General features: G+C 40.5%; 1 long non-coding RNA gene across 1 annotated transcript; it reads right to left on the reverse strand.

Moving 5' to 3' along the window:
• Window positions 1–1,421: 1,421 nt before the first annotated feature.
• LOC122456264 lies at window positions 1,422–21,957 on the reverse strand. Its single transcript, XR_006275058.1, has 3 exons — window positions 21,815–21,957; window positions 1,856–1,860; window positions 1,422–1,434 (listed from the first exon to the last, which is right to left on the reverse strand). It is a non-coding gene; the product is annotated as an uncharacterized LOC122456264 (long non-coding RNA).
• Between the last annotated feature and the right edge of the window lie 472 nt (window positions 21,958–22,429).

Raw genomic sequence — 22,429 nt, forward strand, 5'->3', positions numbered from 1 at the left:
GGGGGACTGGTTAAAAAAGCATGCCTGTACTGGATATGAAGTGTAGGAATTTCATGCAGAAATATGCCTCTCTCTCCCTCTTATTTATTTATATATAAACACGTTATTGGAAGAACTGGCCAGTTCCAGCAAATTGATATGGTTACCTTAGGGTCAGCAGTATTCCTTTGTGCTTCCTTGTACTGGACTTACTCCAGTCATTACTTAAATATTGAGGTTAGTTACCTTACCTTGCGAATTTTATTCCATTATCTAAAATGGCTGGTGAATATGTGAGACTAATGGATCTGAGAGTGCTCGTCTTGTGCAGCCCTTTTGCTCTTGAGGGGGAAGCATGAGGACTGCAGCTGCTTTACTTAGAGAAAATGTATTGAATGCAACAAGTACAGAGGTACAAGGTGGGAGGACACTTTATGTTGTTGTCTTTCCCTTTGGGTGCCTGCTTTGCCTGCATCATGTCTTTGTAGGACCCAGAAGTGGTTGAAGTGAAAGCCAACCTCAGCACTTGAGCAGTTGTTTTTCACGTGTGATAAAGGGATGGTAATGTGGAAAAAATTTCAGGGACAAACATTTTGAAAAAGTAATAGTATAGCTGCACTTGACTTAATTATAGACATCTTTCAGCAAAGCACTAACCACGAGAGTAGATCCTGAAAATAATTTACCCCTTACACATCTGTAAATACATGTTCCTTACTAGATACTGATGGCAGCTGCCATCTGGTGTCATTCCATTGAAAGGCTCTAAACATGCCATCAGTGTAACCAGAATCTCTCTTAACTGCCTTGTTAGTTATCCTAATGCAATTATGGAGCCTTTTAATCTGTGCTCTAGATAGAGTGAGGAGAAACCTGCCCTGCCAATATGACTACATGCAAAGAGAGGTGATTGATTAATGACTGCATCTGCCTAAGTATCACCCTATTAGCTTATGACATCTGTGCCAATACCTGAGCCTGTCAACAGGGAGGCACGAGTCCATTTTCAATAACTCCAGCATAATGTCCAAAAATGTTTTAACCTTTCTAAAACCCTTTTGTCTTTTCCTTTGCTTAAGGAGGAAATCTCCCTGTATGCTCTCAATAGGTTATTGGTACTGTCTATTAATGTTTTTTTGTGAACTCACAAATGAAACCCCATCCAAGGAAAAGAGAAGGATGTAATAGCAACCTAGAAGTTTTCATCAATACCCACCAGGGATAAAATAATGTGTTGAACACATCACTATTTATGTATAACTGTCTTTAATAACTATAAGCCTAAATGTTAAGGAAAGTGGTGCCCAAACAGTCACTAAATAAATGTGTAGAAATCAACTGAGTACAATGTTGAATGAGTTGCACAATAAAAACACATTAATCTATGTGTAACTTGCAATCTAATTGAAATTAAACACATGAATTTAAAGTAAACAAATATAACTGTTGTCTTGTCTCTGACATTAGTAAATCTGTATTGTAATTTCTGTTTCCCTTTTCTGCTCACTTGCAAAAGGTGTAATTGCAATTTTTAATAACCTCACCCTTTAGGAAAAATAAATGTTGTATAACAAACAAAATGTTCTGTTGGAAGCTTTTCCATCAGCTCTGCTAAAAACAACCCTACATTCAAATTAGAAAACAAAACCAACCTATCCCTGACACACAAATCTACCATTCATCAACCAAATTTTGTGTAGACACACAATTAAAAAAAGAAGATATCCAGTAACAATGGAAAACTGGCATTGTCCAAAGTAAAACACTTCCTGAGTATATATGCTGTAAGCATCTTGTATTAATGTTTTCCAAAATTATTTTTGTCTTCTGCTTGAGTGTATCTTGCTACCTCCATCTGCATCATTTTCATCATAACTGTCACTTATGCCTAAAGATAAAATAAAATAAACAAAAATAATTTTAAAAAATCCAAATCAAAATAATTAAAAAATCAAAAAGGTGAACTTTTTCTACCTTTGCCCAGCAACACAGATTTTATATCTTTTTATACTGCTTGCTTTCCTTTCTTTTTCATCTTTATAAGCTTTAGGAACTATGCCATTTTCCTCAATCTTGCCCTCAGGTAATCTCAGTATATGAATGTGCTTTCATTTCTTATGCACAAACTATGATTTATTCTAACCTACAGCACACAGTCGATAAACAAAATACTGGGGAGACAATTTGATGGACCGATTACAGAGAGGTAATTGTAAAAATGCACTTTTATTTCCTGTAGATATTTTGTGCAGAAGTCGTATCATGGAGTGCACATTACTGAAGACAAATTATGATTAATGAGCAGGAATGCCAACATTTGGGTATCATTTTGGCAACTGTAGATTTATGACCCAATTAGAAATAAAAGATGAAGACACACTGCCTAGTGGTTCATGGAAGGGCGGTTCAAATTGTAATAAGATGGAACTATTATTTAAAAGAACTCTGATTAAATCTAATAATATACATCTAAAGTATCACTTTTCTGTCTACAGTCTCCCAGGAAAGAGTCATCTGCTGTAATAATATCAATCCTTGTGGATAATGCCATTTTACTTAAATCAACAAAACAACTTAATAAAGTGATCAGCTTATCAGTGTGTGTAAGGAGCCCTGCATTTTAAATCAAGATGTCTTAGAGTATGGTTACTGCACATTAAAGCAGCAGTGATCAAACTATTGGCTGTTGTCTACTTGCTGGTGGTCCACAGAGAGTTGGCCCTCCTCAATCTTGACAGCATCCGGTTCAAAACCTTGGTCCTTGTCTTCAGGATACTCAAGGTGAATTTCTGGCCCAAGTGAAGTCAGTGGGAGTTTTGCCTTTGACTTCAGTAGACCTAGGATTTAATCCTTAATGATCTGTGCTCAGGATACCCAAAAGATTGCCTGCAATTCCAAGAGCCATACGCCATCAATCACATTGCCTCTTTAGCACAATGGAATTGCTTACCACAAGGGTGTAGATCATGGGTACAGTAGATAGCTTTCTCAGCAGCATGTCCAAACTGAACTCTCACAATATTTAAGAAACCTCACCACTATCTCCTCCAAGGGAAAGCTCATTCTTTTGAACTTTTCTTCCCTAACTAAATACATAGCACTTTATCCTACATAACCTTTGCATATGCTCCAAAATGTACATTTGCATACACACTCATCATCTGGCATGAGCAAATCTTGGTTTTATGTGCAAAATTTGATATTACCACAAATTTTGCAGGTGCAAAAATAGTTTAACACTTTGAAGAATTAGACGGTTGCAGGATTTCCCATAAATATAATTATTGAGTTGACAATTCTACCATATCTATCGAGTAACAGAGTAATGTTTTGTTAAGGTTCCTTTTGTTTCTAATATACTTTTAAAAAATCCTCTTTATTATTTTTAACTCTGCTGACCAGAGATTTCTCTTTGTTTCCTTTTTGCTTCCCTTTTCAATTATAGAATGATTTTCTATATATTCTTAGTCCTATTAGATTTTTGTCTTCTCTGCAAATTTGTTTATGGGACTTAGAAAGCATGGAACTCAAATGATCAGACTGTATGACTACCAAGACATACAATCCTGACTCGCTGTGCAGTGTTTTGATCTATTACTTAACTTACAAAGAATTTTCTGCCTTTTTTAATGGAAACATCAGCAAAAGCTAATGTCTGATATCTTCTACTCCAACTAGGGTGGCTATAAAGAATTCACATCGCAAATAACTCCTTTGACTATTAAAATTGAAATAATTTTAAAAATTGGAATCCAGAGAGGTAGGTTCTAATCCTGACTCTGCCACAAGCCCTTCTGTGTGATCATGGCAAGTTACTTCACCTCCCCTTGCCTTTGTTTCCCCATCTGCAAAATGGGAATAATGATACACCCCTCCTTTGTATGCTTTGAGATCTATTTATGAAAAATGCTATGTAAGAGCTAGGCATTATTATTTATTACTATTATATTCAAATCACAAATATTTTACTCAAAAATGTTACTGTATGTGGGGGTGGAGCCTCTTATATCCCTTTCAGCAAGTTCTTTACTCTCCTCGGCAAAGGTGCCCGTGTGAATAAGGGAACAGAGGAATTGTCATAGAACAGAGCAATGGACCTCCTACTTGGCATGTTGCTTCCCGTAGCAGTCTATAATGGATGCTTCAGAGTAAAGATAAATACTTGTTATAGTATGGGGAAGATGGATTCAGTACTACCTACAGCTGCCAATTATTTTAAGCTATAAAGCCAGAGGACTGAGAATCCTTGTAATGCTGGCCTACCTAGTATAGTTGGTTACAATTTGTGTACAATTCATATAGTGCCTAGTACTATTTTGAATCTTAATAATCAATTCGTCTCAATAGAGCCTAGTGGTTTTAGATATTAATTATAGGTCACAAAAAAGGCTTTACATTTCTTGCTTTTTAATGACATTGAGTTTTTCTTGCTCTATTAATTTGGGGCAGAGTAAATAGGAGCGCCCAACGGGCTTTAACTGTACTATTCATTTTATATATGTATCTCAATCAGCCAGGCAGGCAGGTCATTATCACTCAACCCCATCAGCAGTAATAGGATCGAAAGGCAAAATGGAGTTTAGCCAAGAAAATATACACACAATTGAACATGCACAAGAGTGAACTTCAGAATTATGCTAACTGTTAGTGTCCCAGCTAGGGTCTCAGTCTTGTTCCGCAGCCAAGACATAATTGCATATGGTTTTACAATGCAGAAATCTGAATACCATAAAATAACGAACCCAGGTTGGTTCAGCAGCAGACAAACTGGCCTTTTCCAAGCCAGGATACATCAGATGCTTCTGAGAGAGGATATCTGGGCTGTGTATATAAACTGAGAAAAATGCAAAACAGGATAAAAGTGGAGCCATTATCACCCACTTCCTGGATAATGATGATTTGAGGTTATAAAATCCTAATCCTGAACAATGCTTAAGCATGTGCTTGACTTTAAGCACATCAGAAGTCCCTTTGACATGAATGGAATTACTTACGTGCTTAAGTGCTTAGCTAGACTGGGTCCTAAAAGAGCAACTACATAGCTATACTGAAACCCACCCCACACACAACCTGAGTTTGGGTGGGGAGAGCTGGAGTGGTACCCATCATGATAGGTAGCATATGTGCTGTCCACTGCCCACCTTCCACTAATCAATTGCTATTGCATGATGACCGAGTTCTGCAAACTTTCACTCATACAGATTGCCCCATTGATTTCAGTGGGACTATTTATTTGTGAGAGTAAGGAGCATTCATGGGATAAAATTTTGGGGATTAAGCCCTAATGTCATAAAAAAAGGTCTGTGGGACACACAAGGCGGCATGTGTTCTGTGAAAATGCAGCTATTCCCTTATGCACAGTGTAATAAACACCATGGACGATGCCTACGGTTCTACCCTCTTTTAACAGCCTCTTTGCCAACTGGCTACTCCTGGAGTGCTCTCATGTCAGCAGCTGCTTGTTCATGTTAGCAGGGAGAGTCTCTCTGCATTCTCTGTGGGCTGTTTGGAAGTTCTTATATAATGTTTTGAAGGGAAATACCTTTTTTTTTTTAAATCTTAAAAGGGAAATTCCTGTTTGCTGGCCTGGGTTCTTTATGCGATGTACAATAGATCATTTATGTTGGCTCTGTCCAGGCTTTTAGATTGTTTGCTGCCAGTCTGTTTTTTCATTTTGAAAGGGAGATTTAGTTGCTTCCAAGTACGGGTTAGTAAATCTCTAATGAGGGGATGACGGGAGGGAATGTTTTCTTGCTCTGCTGCCAGTGCATTCAAGTAAATACAACTGAGGTGAACATGTTAACCCCTGCTTACCATATTTACAGAATAATGAAAGTCAGATTCAGTTTAGGTTTCAAACCCTGAGTGATGGAGAACCTCTGGCGATGAAGAATAAAGGGAGGTTTTGATGGATAAATGGGCCACAGCCATCACTCTGGGGGTTCTGCAGAGGGACTGTGAAGCTCAAAGCAGGGAACACTGGCCAGAAAAGGGGGTGGATAAAATGGTTATGGGATCTACTAAGTTAGCCCATCCCCAAGAAGCCTCTTTGGGCACAATTACTAGGGAGCAGAGCTGTAACTTACAGTTGATTCCTCCATGTCTAAAATGCCAGAGAAAAGGTTGTGGTGGTGCTTCCCTTCATCTGGGAAAATCCATTCAGGAATATTAGGGTCCTGGCTGGCATAGGGAAGGATAACTTTACAGTGACTATGGCCTCATCTATTTATTGAGCAATGGGGGTACTGGTAAGAAAAACAGATGGAAACCTATTATTTATTATTCTTCCTTAACATCCACATAGTGCTGATGTTACGTGTAATTTACCTAGTAATGTATTCGTTTTAGAAACACACTTTTCTAAACTAGATAGCCTGGAAAGCTGTTCAAGTATTCAGAATTTCAAACATGATCTAATCCCAAGCAGGGTTTTCAGATTCCATGATAATGGATACAGGACAAGAACCCAAAGAGCTATTAAAAATAAATAGGAGGGGGGTGGAGTCCCAAAGTTTATATCTGAATCCAGCTCTGTACGCCAGAATTTTGATATATTTGAATGCAGGGTTTTGCCTCAGGCCCAAATTATTGTGATATCCTAGTTTTTCCTCCCTGCTGGTCAGTCTGAAATCTTACTTTGAGATTTCATTTGCTGACAATGCATCTCATGGCTTCGCCATGACTCCCTTCTGCTCCATCAGGGACTCCCCTTGTTCTGTCAATTACGTTTCAGAAGTGTGAGGAGCCTCCAGCTATGCTTTCCCTGCAAGAATAGACATTTTCTATAAAATACTTCTGAAAAATGCTGTGAAATTCGATCAGGAGAATTTATTAGATGATGATTTAAATGAAAATACCACAAGATCTGCTTTTCCATTTGCACTATGCCATGGGAGACAAAAAGGAATGTAAAAGGCTCAGGCTGACTGTTTAATGTGGGCTTTATTTGGAACGGCTTAGTCTTTAATTAAGAATAGGATGCAGTTGTTTACTGATGTTCTCATTGTGCAGTGTAATACTCTCTGCATTGATGGAAGGAGTTGTAGGAACTGGACAATGTCATTCATTATCCCTGCTGTTAGCATTGTCCTTTTTCTCTGTGATGGGGGGGAGCGGGTGCGCGTGCGTGTGTGCACACTTCCTGTTCCGATTCCTGGATCCTGCTCCCTGAATTCAGTGTTCCTGTTTGTGAGTGTATGTGCACCGCTGGGTGTGTGCAGTTACTCAGGTCATGCTGCTACAGACCAGCCATTTTGTCAGACTCTTGCTGACTTAACTGGTTTATGGTTATGACATGTTTTGATTGACCACCTACCTGCGTATCTTGCTTTTGATTTGGGATTGCTGCTCTGGGGTGCATCAGAGCATGACATTATGGTGACAAGTGCATCTAATCTGCAGCACGTACTGTCGACACACCCTTATGCACACCCTCCTGCTACTGTTCGATGCTGCTAGATTACCCTTGCTGCACAACTGCATCACAGTATAATATTCATTGTTAAGTTTCAGAGTAGCAGCCGTGTTAGTCTGTATTCACAAAAAGAAAAGGAGTACTTGTGACACCTTAGAGACTAACAATTTATTAGAGCATAAGCTTTCGTGAGCTACAGCTCACTTCATCGGATGCATTTGGTGGAAAAAACAGAGGGGAGATTGATATACACACACAGAGAACATGAAGCAATGGGTTTATCATGCACACTGTAAGGAGAGTGATCACTTAAGATAAGCCATCACCAGCAGCAGGGGGGGAAAGGAGGAAAACCTTTCATGGTGACAAGCAAGGTAGGCTATTTCCAGCAGTTAACAAGAATATCTGAGGAACAGTGGGGGGTGTGGTGGGGTGCGGGGGAGAAATAACATGGGGAAATAGTTTTACTTTGTATAATGACTCATCCATTCCCAGTCTCTATTCAAGCCTAAGTTAATTGTATCCAGTTTGCAAATTCATTCCAATTCAGCAGTCTCTCGTTGGAGTCTGTTTTGGAAGCTTTTTTGTTGAAGGATAGCCACTCTTAGGTCTGTAATCGAGTGACCAGAGAGATTGAAGTGTTCTCCAACTGGTTTTTGAATGTTATAATTCTTTGACATCTGATTTGTGTCCATTCATTCTTTTACGTAGAGACTGTCCAGTTTGACCAATGTACATGGCAGAGGGGCATTGCTGGCACATGATTGCATATATCACATTGGTAGATGCGCAGGTGAACGAGCCTCTGATAGTGTGGCTGATGTGATTAGGTCCTATGATGGTGTCCCCTGAATAGATATGTGGACAGAGTTGGCAACGGGCTTTGTTGCAAGGATAGGTTCCTGGGTTGGTGGCTCTGTTGTGTGGTGTGTAGTTGCTGGTGAGTATTTGCTTCAGATTGGGGGGCTGTCTGTAAGCAAGGACTGGCCTGTCTCCCAAGATCTGTGAGAGTGATGGGTCGTCCTTCAGGATAGGTTGTAGATCCTTGATGATGCGTTGGTGAGGTTTTAGTTGGGGGCTGAAGGTGATGGCTAGTGGCATTCTGTTATTTTCTTTGTTGGGCCTGTCCTGTAGTAGGTGACTTCTGGGTACTCTTCTGGCTCTGTCAATCTGTTTCTTCACTTCAGCAGGTGGGTATTGTAGTTGTAGGAATGCATGATAGAGATCTTGTAGGTGTTTGTCTCTGTCTGAGCTCAGACAGAGACAAACACCTACAAGATCTCTATCATGCATTCCTACAACAACAATACCCACCTGCTGAAGTGAAGAAACAGATTGACAGAGCCAGAAGAGTACCCAGAAGTCACCTACTACAGGACAGGCCCAACAAAGAAAATAACAAAGAATGCCACTAGCCATCACCTTCAGCCCCCAACTAAAACCTCTCCAACGCATCATCAAGGATCTACAACCTATCCTGAAGGACGACCCATCACTCTCACCAGATCTTGGGAGACAGGCCAGTCCTTGCTTACAGACAGCCTCCGAATCTGAAGCAAATACTCACCAGCAACCACACACCACACAACAGAACCACCAACCCAGGAACCTATCCTTGCAACAAAGCCCGTTGCCAACTCTGTCCATATATCTATTCAGGGGACACCATCATAGGGCCTAATCACATCAGCCACACTATCAGAGGCTCGTTCACCTGCGCATCTACCAATGTGATATATGCAATCATGTGTCAGCAATGCCCCTCTGCCATGTACATTGGTCAAACTGGACAGTCTCTACATAAAAGAATGAATGAACACAAATCAGACGTCAAGAATTAATACATTCAAAAACCAGTTGGAGAACACTTCAATCTCTCTGGTCACTTGATTACAGACCTAAGAGTGGCTATCCTTCAACAAAAAAGCTTCCAAAACAGACTCCAACGAGAGACTGCTGAATTGGAATGAATTTGCAAACGGGATACAATTAACTTAGGCTTAAATAGAGACTGGGAATGGATGAGTCATTATACAAAGTAAAACTATTTCTCCATGTTATTTCTCCACCCCCCACCCCCCACTGTTCCTCAGATATTCTTGTTAACTGCTGGAAATAGCCTACCTTGCTTGTCACCATGAAAGGTTTTCCTCCTTTCCCCCCCCTGCTGCTGGTGATGGCTTATCTTAAGTGATCACTCTCCTTACGGTGTGTATGATAAACCCATTGTTTCATGTTCTCTGTGTGTGTATATCAATCTCCCCTCTGTTTTTTCCACCAAATGCATCCGATGAAGTGAGCTGTAGCTCACGAAAGCTTATGCTCTAATAAATTTGTTAGTCTCTAAGGTGCCACAAGTACTCCTATTCTCTTTTAAGAAATAGGTGGTGGGGAGGGATGAATAATAGCCTTAATGGTAGCTGATTTCACTTTAGCTGCAGCTAAAGCCAGTTTCTCTTTCAGTCTTCAAATTCTAAAGACCACAAAGGCCCATCTGAGGTTTTATAATCTACTAAAACTACAAGGTCTTAACACTTATCTTCCAAAAATATTTATCTCCAGTAAAAGGATTCATGGTGGCATTTTAGTATGGATGGGCTCATCAGGAATTTTCAGTGATCCCTCAATATCTTTACTGGACTTAGGCTTTTCCAGGCAGGTTCATTCAACTTAAAAAAACCAAACCAAAACAAAAAAAACCCATTATCCCCATCCCCTGTGGCCCATCTGCTCCCCACAACCCCATAACAATTTCCACAAACAGTAGGGGTAAGATCTTCGTTCCCTGGAAACAATCCTGTATCCTGGCCAGATTCTGCCCTCTCTCCCTTTGCCACCTAGCCAGAGGCAAAGTCTCTGATTCTTCCCCCTACAGCCATACAGCAGTAGAGCCATAACAGGAAGTGATGTAAAGGGAAAGTTCTGCTTCTTTATATTCCACTTTGGGGAGGCAGGTCTCCCCAATGCAGTGGCATCTGGGGAGACATTGATAGGGACTGAGCTCTCTCTCTCTCTCCCTCTCTCTCTCTCTCAGCTGACAAGAATAGGACAGATATGCATAGGTCCAAAGAACTGATCTCAGTGGTGGTGAAATAAGGATAGCAGAACCCTGTGAACCTGTGTAAGAAGGATACACTGGTTAAAAAAACAACCTGATTAAGAGGAGAAGTACAAACAACTATAACAAATAAATATAAAATAAAATGGGAGGAGGGAAGGAAGTTGAGTAGCTGAGCACCCAAATACCACTTTGCTTGTGCCAATGCAGTACTTATAAACCTTATACATTTTTCCCTAAATTTGCTCTTTAAGAATTTACTAACATAGGATTAGAAAGGATCTCCTGGGTTACTGAGCCCAGTCCCTAGCTATGGAAAGCAACTCCGTCACTTAATCCCATTCATAAACTTATCAAGCTTCTTCTTAAAACCAGTTTGGTTTTGGCCCCCACTACTCCTATTGGAAGGCTGTTCCTCAAGCTCACTTATCTGATTATTAGGAACTTTCTTCTAACTGTTTTTATGCCACATTGTCCTTTTAGACAGCCGCATCACATTTGTTTCATCAGCAAATTTCATTAGCACACATCTACTTTTTGTGCCCAGGTACTAATGTAAATATTAAATCAGCTCAGCTCCAAGACCAGTTCTTGAGGACGAACTCTACTAGTAACCTCTTTCAACCCAGCTCAGCAGTTCCCTTTCCAGCACAACATATTGTCATCTCTCGTTTAGCCAATTTCTTACCTGTGGTACAATTCTTGTACTAAACCGCATCTTCTCCAGTTTAACTAATAATTTCCCATTTGTCACTGTATCAGGTTCTTCAGTGAAGTCCTGTTAGATGAAATCTACCACATTTCCATTGTGTAGAGCATCAGTTCTTTATTTAAGAAAAATATAAGGTTAGTCTGGCATGATCTACCTTTGGTAAACCTATGTTATATTTTACCCCATTTTCTTCTGTCTTTAACTATTCTTTCCTTCTAAATTTGTTCTAAAACCTTGCATACTGTTGAAATAAGACTAACAGTTTGGTGGCTGCCTGGATCACTTTTTTCCCTTTCTTAAATATAGGTACTATGTTTTCTATTCTCTAGTCATACAGTACCACCCCTGGTTTGATAGATTTATTAAAAATCCTTGCTTTATGGTGGTTTCATCTTAAGGGCAAAATTCTCTCTCACATTTCCACAGCAAAGCTTGACTCTGATATTCTACTCTTCCTCCATGAGTGGGTCTCCCTGTGAGATCAATGGAACATCTGAATGTAGAGTAAAAACAGAATATCATAGATGAGATCTGCTCTGCGGAATTGAGAGGAGAATTTTGCCCTAAATATAAAACCAACATCAAAAAGCAATGTGGACTGAATGTTTAAAAGTGGCTTCTACATTTGGATCTAGTGCTTAATGTAAACTTCTTCCTATTTTTGATCAGCCTGGTAACTAGTCAAAAAAAGGGTAGCTCTTAGATGTAGTGGAGCTGGTTTCAAGTCTCCTTAGTGTGGAAGTGAATAGCAAATGTCTACAATAGAGAGACATTTGAAATAAGACACCTGTCCAAGAAAATAAACAGAACCAAAAGTCTTTCTCAAAGACTAAAATTCATTAGTATTTGTATTATAATAGTGCTTTGATTCTCTAACCAACATCAGAGTCCCACTGCATGTGGCAATATAAATCCTATAGTATAAATCCTATAATCCAAGTCTTTACCCTGAAGATCTTGACATCTAAATAGGTGAGGAAACAGGTACAGAGAAATGAAATTACTTGCCTAGGGTTGCACATCAGATTGGTGTCAAGAGCCAGAAATATAAGACCAGTTTCTTGACTTGTTGTCCAGCACCCTAGCCTCTGGACCACACTGTCTCCAAGATATAAATATTGTTTTGGTTCTATACGTAAACTAGCAGTGCAAAGGCTTTGTTTGTTTGTCTCCTAAAATGAAGTGAGGATGCATAATCTAGTGTTTGAAACACTGATCTGAGATTCCAGAAAACTGGCTTCTGTTCCTGGCTCTGCTAAAGAATAACTCTGTCATTGGTCCCAAACATGTCTATGCCTTATTTCTTCATTATGAGCACATCTTCCTCACAGCCGTATCGCTAGTCTTACCTTATTCATATTATCAAAGGACTTTGAGATCCTCAAATGGTAGGTACTAGATGCTGTATTTTTGTCATTCATTATTATGATTAATAGCTTTGATGCAGAAAATAATTTAATATAGTGAGCTGTAAAATTCTTGAATTCCTAGCAGAAACTGTATGGATTTCCCTCATCAGTGATGTTAGGGACAGTAGGTTATATTATTGCATACCTGGAATATTGTAAATTGCTTGCTATGTTGACAAAACAAAATAATCCAGTGGTGTCTATTATTTGGCTTTGCAAATTCAGTAGCTTTAGCAGGTTTCATTCTTAGCTGTGTTCTGTGCTAGGAATATGAATGGAACTGAAAGAACTGGACATGGCCACAATCATTATTAATACTAACTGTATTCATTGTTGTTAGGAATTATTTGTTTGAAAACATGCATTAAGGGAAACTGGACTTCCTGTTTGTTCCAGGCTAATATTTCTCATAACTTTATTTTTAGAAGCTTCTCTTTCTTTCCATCTAAATATTTTAACTTTCTTTCTGACGGCAGTATGAGGTCCACAGGAGGAATTCTATAGCTTTCATCTTGATTTATAGAGACGATGATAAAAGTTTAGTCTCACAGCTTGTTACCCATTTCTCTGCTAGATTGCTGCCTACAGCATATGTTCAAAGACAGGTTACCCATAGCTGAATGTAGCTTTATTTCAGTAAACATACCCTACATTAGCAACATATTGAATTTAGGCTGAAGTAGCACAGGGAATGGAGTAAAAACACAATGTAAGTTGTTGTTGTAATTAACTCTATGATCAACATTTAGAGGCCTGTATGGCTGTGCTAGAGGGGGTCGAATGAACATTAAGTCCATCTCAACCCAGCACACCTGCTCAAAAGGTAGCCATAGTTTGTGGCTAGGCACTGGACTGGGACTTAGGGAAGTTGGGCCCTGTTTCTGGGCAATCTTTCTGTGTAATCACAGGCAAATAGCTCCATGCCTCAATTTTCCATAAAGTTCACCTGCCTTGCAAAAAAAAATTGCTTTTGTATATATATATATATATATATATATATATATATATATATATATACACTCAGACACTGCAGTGGTGAGAACCATAGAAAAACGTGTAAATAAATAGCATGCTCTAAGAGCTGTGCTAGCAGTATGACTAGAGAATTGGGTTGAGAGCAAACCACTGCTTTCCCACATGTAAACAAGACTTATTGCTCCCCATCATTCCCCAGCTGGTCATAAGACATTATGACTAGCTCAGTCATCACTCAAAAATGCATGTCTGTTAGTTGTATCCATGGTGTAATACATTCAGTGGCGGATTTCGAGTTAGTGGGACCCTGTGTGCAGCTTCATTTTCAGGGACTCCTCTCGGGACCCAACCAAGAAAAGAACATTCTCTTTTATCTGACCCCCATTTTTCCTTCTTTTTTTTCCCCTCCTCCTCCTATATTATAAGTAATGGGAAGTAAATGAAAATAATATGAAGCACCTTGATTGGGGGTTGGGGTACAGGAGGAGGTGTGGGGGGTGGGCTCTGGGTGGGAGTTTGGGTGCTGGGTGTGGGCTCTGGGCTGGAGCAGGGGGTTGGGATGTGGAAGGGGGATGGATGGTGGCACTTACCTCGGGCAGCGTACCTCCCAAAGCAACTGGCACACACATCCCTCTGGCAGTGGCTCCTAGGTCCGGGGGGCCAAGGGGTCTCCACGCACTGCTGCCCACAGGCACCGCCTCGCAGCTCCCATTAGCCACAGTTCCCGGCCAATGGGAGCTGCAGAGTCGGCGCTTGGGGCGGGGGAAGTGCGCAGAGACTCCACTCCAGGGGCTGAAGGGACATGCCCGCCACTTCCGGGAGCGGTGCAGTGTGGAGGGAAGGAAGCAGAGCAGGCAGGGAGCCACCTTAGCTCTGCTGCTGGCATGTCTCTGCATACCCCTTATGGGGAGGGAGGCAGCAGATCTCCCAGTGCTGCCTGGGGCGGGGGCAGCATGTGGTGCCACTTTTCCGCCACCAGCGGTGCGCAGAGACATGCCAGCAGCAAGCCGGGCCACCGACCACAGAATGCAGGCAGAGTGCCTGCTTGAGACCTGCTGCACCGCCGGCCAGGACTCAGGAGCAGGTGGTCAGATGAGATTTGTCCTGCATTTTGAGGGTCCCCGTCGATGGGGCCCCGTGCCACTGCACAGTTTGTTTCATGGTAAATCCGTTCCTGAATATATTGTTGCACCTGCCTTGGTTCTCACTGAACAGGGTTTTTGTTTTTTTGCAATCATTTAACATCATTGAGAGAAAAGTAGTTTCCAGGGGTACAAAAGGGAGGCTCCATGTTGAAATTCTCTGTTGCATTCCATATTGGACGTCACCAGCATCAAGATAGCATACATGGTGACACATGCCTTTGGTCCTGTAAACCAAGGATTCCTCTTGTGAGGGCCTGTCCTGGTATCCCTGTAAGATTCACAAAACCAAAGGGCCAGATTTTCAGCCTTGCTCTTTACAGCTGCTTTGTACCACTCTGGCAATGCAAAGCAGCCATAGAGCTACTACCTTAATTTGTATGGGGGAAGAAACTGTTTTAACAGCTCTTCATAATTCTCTGCTTAGCCCTGGGCAGATGGGGGACATTCTGCCTTGTTGTTCCTTTTGTTTTATCCCACATCACCTGTGTGCCTCTTTTAATCTTGATCCCCTCCTTTGGAACAACAACCTCTTCCTCTTTCTGTTCACTATGTATCTCACTTTCCATCCTTCCTCAGACCTGGCTTACTCATTGTGTTTTCTGCTGATGGCTTCTACCCTGACCCATCTACTCACTTGCCTGACCTCACTCTTTTCCAAACAATAGCAGTACTTCTGTGATTTATTTTCCCTGTTACTTACAGTGCTTGCCCATTTTTTTTAATCTCACCCCTTCTTTCCAAAACTACTTCCTCTGTCTATTTTTTTGTTCTTTTTTGTCTAGTAGAAGCCCTGATTCTGAATCAGGATCATCTAGCATGGATCACTTGACCCCAACTGAGTCCCATTGATTTCAGTAGGATTACACATTGGTACACAAGTCCAGGCTAGCAGATCCCAGTGCAGGATCAGGTCTTTGATTGTAGACTTTTGATATAGTCTCTCTCTCTCTCTCTCTCTCTCTCTCTCTCTCTTTTTTTTCCCTTCCCCCTCCACTTTGATCTTTATAAACTGTCATGCAAACCAAAATCTCTGTATAGTTGATTGTTAATAATAACAAATATCTTCATTTGTTCTTAAAGGGTTGTTTTTAAAAGCTATTGACTGCACCTATTTTACTACTTCACTTGGGATACAGGACAGGCATTACATGTGTGTGTGTGTTTGGGAGAGTGTGGAAAGAAATCTTCACCTTAGAGATATCACCTTATTTACAGGGAGCCCCTGCTTTCTTTCTCTAGTTTTACAACTGAAGCTCAGACTAGAGGTCAAGGACTTTCCCAAGGCTATACCATGAGGTAGTGTCTCATTAGGTTCAGCGTCCATAATCTTTCTGGTTTTGATCATATTGTCTGCAACAGCATTTTGTACATTAATCTATCCCTGACATAGTCATGATTGCTTGAAGTTGCAGATTAAGATTCTATTTTTGGTGCTTAATTTTTAAATTAGCAGTTTCCAGCGAAACATGTTTACTGCTGTCACAGAAGAATGAGCGGGGATTTGCACAGCGCATTGAGTGACATGTAATTATAGAAGGCCATAGATGTGTACTTATGCTTGTTAAATGAGATGATGGCAGTTCTTTTCTCCTCTTCTATGAATATCCTTATGACCCCCTCACCCCTTTCTCTGTATGTCTTATTTAACATATTCTTAATGCGCTAAAATGTTATCTTTTTCACCATCAAAGTCTTATCAGTCACAAACAAAAGGTGTCTTTTTCTTAGGCAAATCAAGTGCTCTTTATAAACCTCTTTCTTTTGCTAGGCCTGTTGTGGGCCTGCAGAGATTTACTGGGACTTCAATGGGACTGCTCACGTGCATAAAATTAAACACATATATGTTTTTGCAGGATTGGGGCCTTAAACGTTTGAAAAAGTGGATGAAACTTACCCTTGCCTTTTATAATAAGAAATCCAATTCCTGATACCAACTAAAAAAATGTCAGTGATGTTCAGGGATGCTAGTGGAATGCCAGCAAAAATTCTGATAAGAACATCTTCTGAATATACTGTACGATATGGTACATCTTGAAATTAACTATGGAGCGTCTCATTCCTCACAGTCCTACATTCACAATGCTTCAGGGTCTGAATTTGAATCAACTCTCATTCCTAAAGTTAGCTCTTAAACAAATTGGAAGCCTTCCCTTAATTTCTTTTAAGTAGGACAAGATTTTTCTGCCTTATGACAGAGGAAGCATGTACATCTGCTGAGGGGAAGAGTAATCAGCAGAGGGTGTAATGGTGGAAGTGAGGTCATCAGAGAAATTGGAAGGTGTTATATTCTGAGAATGGGGAGGTATTTTTGGCCTTCTGAGTGACTGAGAAGAGGAAAGGCCAGAGAAAGAGGGAGCTGTGATCAATGGGGAGGGAAGATGGCTAAGGTTGACAGAGAAGGTCTATGAAGGAGGGAATCCACTGGAATTGGGAGTGTATCTGGGGAGCGGGTTGATTCAATTATTTATATTACAGATGGTCAAAAAACAGAATTTCTGTCCCATGGGAAAATCCAGTATTTCAACATTTGTCTTCATCCTTAACTGGGGCAAAATGTGGTAATATCAAACGCTTTGCATGGGCTCCAAAAAAATGTTCATCCAGAAACGTTAATGTTTTGTTTTCAACCTTTTTGATCTGAGCAAAGCATTTTTGACATTCCCGAATCCAAATATTTCATTTTTCATTGGTTCAATGTTAAATTGCATCCAGCTGAGCTGCTGCAAATATTCAGGGGGAGTCATAGTTTGGGTATCTTATGCCCTTATTCTTCCTTTGGGCCTGGCTCTCTGCCCAAACTATATCTCCCTTGATGTACTAAGGCATCTCAACCAAAATTGACTCAGAACAAATATTTTTGGGGAAACAACTGGAGGTGTGTGGGGGGGGAGCAAAATTGTCATTTTCCCTTAGAAAATGGTGGTTTCATAAAATCAACATTTTCTTTTGGAAAATGTCAATTTTGTCCTGACCCACACATATTTTCCCCAAAAATGTTTTGTTCTATCAAAAACATGTTGATGGAAAATTCTCAATCAGCTGCACTCTACATACTAACAATATTTTCTGTCTCCATCTACCGTAGCAGTCCTCAAGTGGATGGAATGTCTAACACGTAACACTGTCTGAGTGATCATGTTGCCCTCTAGTGGCCATCACTTAGAATAAAAACTCTAATGCAGGCATAAAAGTTTCACAGATGGCTGGTAGTTGCAGCTGTGAAAATCTTAGGTGCCCCAATTAATTTTTTTAAACAATGGTTTTTTTTTATTTTTAATTATTAATTTAATAACACATAATTAATTATGTTACAGTTGAAGATACTAAGAAGTCACAGTTTGCCAGTTGTTAACACTCTGTTAACATTACCAAGAATATAGCTTTATAGGCAATACATTAATCTCATTGATTTCAACAGGGCAACACATGAAGTAAGGTGCTACATAATAGAAAGGTGTCAGAATCAGGCTCTTAATTCATGGTCAATCCCTATATCTATGCTATACACTGAGATTAATGGTAGTGTGAAGATTCTATGCAATTTGAATTTTAAAACCATTTGCATTTGGCCTAATAGAGAAATCTTCACTTAAGTGTATTTGTGATGGGATGGATCAGGCCTTCAAGGACCTGCCAAAGGCCCCACTGCTCTTCTACATCCCGCTCCAGGAAGCAGCAAGGTGGGAAACAAAGAGCAGTAAGGGTGGGTCTTCCAGGTCTTCCTAGAGAGGCCTCACTGGAGCAGCCATCTTAGAAGCTATAGAGACCTAGTCCTTCTATAGGACTAGGGCTGGTGACAGCCAATCATAGCCCAGAAGACTCAGATAAAAGAAGCAAGGTTTAGCAGCTCAGTTCCTGCTTGGGACCAGATGGGTGAAGAAGGTGACTCCTCTCTGGCCACACAAGTCTGACAAGTAGCCAGAGTTTATGGTTGCCTGAACGTACACTGAGATTGCAGGGGGAGAAGAGCCTGAGGACATTTGCCCTGAGATAGGGCTGGAGATAAAAGTGCCCTTAGGAAGAGGCCGAAGGAAATAACAGCAGAGGTCTGAAGTTGAGCAGTATGTGGCTGCAGAGTAGTGGGTGGGCCCAGGTTCCCCTATTGCCACAGGTAAAGGGGACAGGACTTGTTTGGGAACCTGAACAAAGGGCTGAATTTAAAGGGTCTAGAGCTGGGATGGAAGACCCTTGAAAGGGCAAAGAGACTGTTTATTTCCTGGACTCTTTATTACTCTCAAAGGGAGTCATTTGGACTTTGTGATTGGCCCTCCAAACCACCAAAGACCCACCAAGGTCAGCTGGCAGCCTATGGAAGGCACCAGGGGGTAAGAAAAGGACTCCCCATTCAGTCACTGGGAAGCACTGAAGAGATGAATTCCCCTTTACAGCACTCATCTCAATGTTTTCACCTCAGTGCCTAATTTTATTAGGCTCACAAACAAAGGTTTCTTTTTATATTGAGAGGAGAGAGAAAGCATGCAGGTTTGGTAAAGGTTTTAATTAATGATTATGGAACTTTCCAGAGCACCCATTACAAAAAAATGTTATCTTAGTTAGAACTGAATCATCTTTAACATCAACAATCTTTTGTTCGTTATCCCCACAAATTTTTCTCCCTTATCAAAAAAGTCTTTTAGGATAAGCAACTGACTCTTTACACAGCCTTGAATGTTTTTTTGAAGAAGGTTCTAGCAGCCTTGAAAAGGACTCAATGACTCCTTTGGATTTCTTTGGATATGTTTGCTGAACTCCTCAGGGAATCTTTGAAATCCTGACAGTTCACATTTGTGCAGTGTGTTTGCTAAAAAATATTTGTCAGAAAGTTTGGGGAGCTTTTTTCTGTTTGCTTCTGGAAGCTGCATGGCATACAGAATGCCTACAGTGAGAAAATGGGATAAGGAAAATGGTGAAAATGTAATTACCACCAGCTGTTTGGGTGTGACAACTTGAAAAGATTTTCCATGAAACAATGGAGGAACAGTCTTGCACCCAAAGAGAAAGGGTAAATGTTAGGTTTTGATTACCAAGCTTCCTAAAAAACATCTAAAATTCATGAAATATAGTTCCTTAAATATCCTCAAACTAGAGATGTCCATGTGCTCCTGTGAAGATTAAGGTACTTGTAAATTGGGAGTATCCACTGACATCTGGGTAGGGAAGTTATGCATTTAACAGTGCCTCTAGGACTCACTTTCAATCATCAAAGTGCAGTATATGAGGTAGGTAGAGCACAATATGTTGGAGCACTTTACAAACCACACTCCTGTAATACGCTTTGTCCCACCATGTAGACAAGCCCTAGATTTTGGTTATATAACTACAGTTCCACTCTTAATCCTTACTCATTGACAAAAGTTTGAACACTTCTTTGTATTAGGATGGACAAACTAATTTGTATAAAACATGAACTGATCTTTACATTCACCTAAAACTCAAAGCAACCCCTTTTTGAGATTAGAAAAAGTTGTATTGTTTCCCCTCCACGTCTCTAGATGTACCAGTTCAAATAATGATGGGAAAATGATGGGAGCTTGTACAATATCTATAGCTTTGGGGGTTTTTTTGTTTTGTTTTGTTCGTTGTTTTCAGTTTTTAAATATGTTTAGCTTCTTTGTTATTTTAACAGTGCCCAATAAAGGTAAAAGAAAAGATTCCTGCCCTGAGAAACTTAAAAATTCATATTAGACTTCAAGCAAAATACGAGTGTAAATGAGAGTGGTAGGGGGGGTGAGGGTGGGAGGGGCTAATAAGAACATGGAGGGGAAAGGAAATGAGGGCAAGACAAGCATCCATAGGATCAAGGAGAACAATGCCTCACCTCATGCAACCAAAAAGAAATCATGAGATAAATGGACAGAATGAATCATTACAGGACTTACTCAGCAAGTTTCTAGTAAGCCTCATGGAAAACTGGCCTTTGAGGAGGACAGTAGTGTTTTCACAGACCAGCTCAGGAAGATGAGATGCAGAAGGGATGGAAGAAGTGTGGAAGTGGCTGTGGGAGAAGCAGACATTCAATGAGGCTGATTGGACAGGGTGAGGGATGATGAGAAAAGAGACTGAATCAAATAAGAAGGGAGGAGCAGAACTCTGTAGGGCCTGAAAGGCAATACAGGAAGTTTGAACTTTAATTTAAACCCTTGCTTTTCAAGGGACATTTAATTTAAATATATATAGATATAATAATAAATGGAAGCCTATGCTTTGCAAATGATAAAGATTCTTCTTTGAAAGTAATTTTTTCCCTACCTTTTAGGGCTGCCAGAAGAATCATCATGCAGCAGGCCAGAAGTTAAGGCCTGCTAAATTCTATCAGAGCTTGAACTTAAAATGTCTTATCTCTTCTAAGGACCTACTCCCAGTGAAGCAGACCAGAGTTTTTGCCACTTATATCAGTGGGAGCAGTATTAGGTTCTAATTCTGGAACCCACAGTTTTTTGAGTGGGTTCTAACTTTGACATAGAGACTTCCTGTTCTGGAATTCATATTAAGGTTCCATATTGTTTTCATTCCTGTTCTGGAATTCTAATGAGGGTGGAGGGGGGGGCATTCTCCTGAGCTTTTCTGCACAGTCTTGCAAACCAAAGATGTATTGCTAATTATCCAAGGTATAGCATCAGTAATAATTATGCCTGCTGTGGATTAAATTGTTATCTGAGTTCTGTTTAGGCTATGATTTGGAGTTCAAGTTAATGGTCAAAGCAAGATTAGTGTTTGAGTTTTATTTAATACAGACAAAAAAAATTTGAGCTCCTCTCACAGAATTTTTGCCACATCAAAAGTGATAATTGTAAAATAGGAGAGTTTAGTTACGAGGATTCAAATTTGAAACTTCTCCCTTGACATTCAAAGGATTTCAGGTGAATTTTGAATCTTCTTTAGATAGATTCCAGCACATAACTGGGAGCTGTTTGTATACACACCTGATCCTTGTAAGCCAGTGTGCGCACATTAGACTTACAACTATTCATGGTACCCACAAGCAGCTATCACCTTGTACACATCCTGCCAGGCAATTCTTATCCAGTGTCATGCCTAAGCATGTGAAATTATTTTGTGTGAGATGTAGCTATACCACCACACATCTGAGCAATACTGACTGGTATTCATAAAATCATAAACTCATAGAAAATTAGGGCTGGATGAGACCTTAGGAGGTCATCTAAACCAACCCCCAGCTCAAAGCAGGACCAACACCAACTAAATCATCCCAGCCAGGTCTTTGTCAAGCCGGGCCTTAAAAAGCTCTAAGGATGGAAATTCCACCACCTACCTAGGTAAAACATTCCAGTGCTTCACCACCCTCTGAGTGAAATAGCGTTTCCTAATATCCAACCTAGACCTCCCACACTGCAACTTGAGACCATTGCTCCTTGTTCAGTCATCTGCCACCACTGAGAACAGCCTAGTTCCATCCTCTTTGGAACCCCCCTTCAGGTAGTTGAAGGCTGCTATAAAATTCCCCCTCACTCTTCTCTTCTGCAGACTAAACATATCCAGTTCCCTCAGCCTCTCCTCGTGAGTCATGTGCCTTAGCCCCCTAATCATTTATGTTGTCCTCTTCTGGACTCTCTCTAATTTGTCCACATCCTTTCTGTAGTGCGGGGCCAAAACTGGATGCAGTACTCCAGGTGTGGCCTCACCATTGCTGAACAGAGGGGAAAAATCACTTCCCTAGATCTGCTGGCAGTGCGCCTACTAATGCAGCCCAATATGCCATTAGCCTTCTTGGCAACA

This window comes from Dermochelys coriacea, chromosome 12 (assembly GCF_009764565.3).
Source record: "Dermochelys coriacea isolate rDerCor1 chromosome 12, rDerCor1.pri.v4, whole genome shotgun sequence".
In the NCBI taxonomy this organism is placed as follows: domain Eukaryota; kingdom Metazoa; phylum Chordata; order Testudines; family Dermochelyidae; genus Dermochelys; species Dermochelys coriacea.